Here is a 3,157-nt window from a genome sequence, read left to right as displayed (position 1 = left end):
GGATAAGGAAGCTTCACCCCAAGAAAACCAACTCAAAGACTCAACCTGTCGAGCAAGGGTTAACTGATAACAGGAGCTAATCCAACCCGACAGACAGGGTACAAACCAAACGGATGTAACACCAAAACCCTCTTGCTCAATGAGGAAATACTTACCGAGTATGCCACCAACAAAAATGTTGCCATAAGGCTAGACAACACTTTCCCTGATTTAATACACAAAAGAAACTCCACAACCAACAAGGAAAGCCATAGACCGCAATCAATCAATAAAGGATACAAATGCAAGAAGCAGGAATATCTTGAGGGGAGACTTCCAGATACTCAGCACATTCAACAGCAGCCCGGTTAGCCAGATAGTCTGCAATAATATTTATTTCCCTATAACAGTGAGATATAGTAAAGGTAGAAAAACACTTCAATTGTGCTGCAATTCGATCTAATAGGTACTGTAAGTTCTAGGAAACACATTTATTAGCAGAGACCGATTGAAAGACCAACATTGAATCCCCTTCAATAATAATATCCTTAATGCCCAAAGAGATGGCAAGATCAAGACCAAAAGATAATGCATGAAATTCAGCAGAATTGTTAGAGTTGACACCAATAAATTTACCCACAACTTTAACAATCATATAATTATGATCAAAGAGGATAGCCCCAATCCCCAACTTCCCCAGATTACCCTTAGCAGCCCCATCAAAATTTAATTTAAATAAGAATTGGGGTGGAGGACTCCATTTAGCTAGCCTACGTTTGGGAAGAGAGGATAAGCTGGATGCTATAGCCCCATGAGATGGAATGACTCGAAGTGACATCCATTTCCATGTTACCCAATTATCCCAATGAGAAAAGGAACACAAATGATCCAAGTATTTGTAAATGTAAGAAAGCACCACCTCAGAAATGGAGGATTGGATCCTGTCAAGCACATCCCCTAATGAAGCTGATTTATGCTTAAAAATCCTAGAATTCTTCTCTAACTAGATGTTACAAATGAAAATAGAAGGAGCCAAAACCGAGGGAGAGGAATAAAATGAAGATGAGTACAACAAAGGCCAAGACAAGAAGTGAGACAATAAATTAGAACCAATGACAGAATACCAGTAATCCTTAGCAAACGGGTAATGCAAAAACACATGATCCATGGATTCCATACAGTAGCCACAAAACACACAAGGAAAAACTGCAGTAATCCCAAGCCTATCTAATCTCATCCCAGTGAGAACTCTATTTTGCACCGCAAGCCAAGCAAAAGAACTAGCTTTAGGAAGACAAGCTGAGTGGAAAAAGAGTTGAGAAGGCCAAGGGGAGGAGGAAGAGGAATGAGACAAGGTCTTGTATCCCTCCTTTACCGAATAAGAACCTAAAGCACTCTTAGTCCAAACCAAAACATCATCTCGATCTCGAAACACAAGAAATCTTTTCTCAAGCTCTATTTCAAAAGCAACTCTGAGGTCTTTACTAATGGGCAGAAAATTAAAAGAATTCCATCGAGACACGGGGTAAGGACCCGAGGTATCAATGTCAACATAGTCAACAACAAACACTCCCCATAGACCAGAAAGGATATCAGACAAAGGAGACCAATCCTGAATGGAAAATAAGGCAACATGACCATTCCAAACTTCATCCTAAAACCGAGCCTTCTTCCCATTGTGGACTACCCAAGAGAGATGCGAGAGGATAACTGATCTACAACTAACAATAAAATTCCAAAAAGATGATCCTTTCGGGAGAAACATTTCTATATACCTTTTTGCCTCTTGTCCCACTTTCATTTCATCTTCATGTGAATCAAAATCACGTGCTTATAGACTACATGTTATCTGGAACGCCGACATCTCGAAAGCATGTCCTTGACCGCGGGGGAAGTAGCGAGTATGACGAGATACATACATAAAATAGGTGGAGACTCCCATTGTACAGACCGCAAGGGCTAAGGGCAAACACTTGGGCGCCTCCGTAATAAACACACCAGTGATGAATGATGAGGCTGTGAATATCCTTTCTCTAGGAGCCCCCCTCAAATACTTAGCAGACATAATGGAATCCTATTTACTAGAAGGATCCTTATATAGTTTCCAAACGAGTTTAGCCCCCAAGGCTTTATTATAGGAAACTAAATCTCTAATACCCCAACCGCCCAACTCTTTAGGAAGACAAATCTTAAACCAAGCTAAGAGAGGAAGCTTCTTTTTACTCCCCATGTTATCATTCCAAAGAAAGCATCTTAAAGATACCTTGAGATCCTGAACAACCTTGGGGGGAGTTTTCAAAATAGACATCAAATATGTAGGAATGGCATTAAGTACTGACCTAATCAAAAGAATCTTAACAACTAAAGTGAGCCATTTATGATTCCAGGAAGAGATTCTGGAAGGTATCGCATGGACCAATTTATCCCAAAATATAGCCTTATCCAAACCAACATAAAAAGGAATGCCTAAGTACTTACAAGGGAGGGAACCCACTTGAAAACCCCAAAATTGAGTCAGCCTTTTTCTTAACCAGAGGGGAAATATTTAGAAAGAACACCTTTGATCTCAGACTATTAACTTTCTGCCTAGAAAAGGAAGAGTAGTCATAAGTGATCTTTTTGATAACTCTAGCCTCTGCCAAAGAGGCTGAACCAAAAAGAAGAGTATCATCCACAAAAAGACAATTGGATTATGAAGAAGGATATCCATCAATTTTAATACCATTCCACAAACTTGAAGATCTAGCATCAGAAATGGCCCTTCTTAAAGCCTCAACTAGAAATATAAACAAAAAAGGGAAAAGAGGATCCCCTTGCCTAACCCCACGAGAGGAAGAAAAAAAACCAATAGGATAACCATTTATCAAAACTGAAAAATGAGCAAAAGAAATGCATGAAAAGACCCATTTAATGCAACTATGAGAAAAACCAAAGCGATTCAGAACAAAGACTAAAGAATGCCAATCAACCCAATCATATGCTTTAAGCATGTCAAGTTTAAGAATCATAGCCGAAATCTTCTGATGTGAAATGGAATGCAAAATCTCATGAGCTAAAATTGCACCCTCCAAAGTTTCCCTACCAGGAACAAAGCCACCATGATCAATAGATACAATCCTAGGAAGGAGCTTAGCCAACCTAACTGAAATAGCCTTAGTAATGATTTTATATAAAGTAT

Source organism: Cryptomeria japonica, chromosome 5, assembly GCF_030272615.1.
Source record: "Cryptomeria japonica chromosome 5, Sugi_1.0, whole genome shotgun sequence".
Classification (NCBI taxonomy): Eukaryota; Viridiplantae; Streptophyta; class Pinopsida; order Cupressales; family Cupressaceae; genus Cryptomeria; species Cryptomeria japonica.
Note: the sequence above shows the minus strand (reverse complement) of the source record.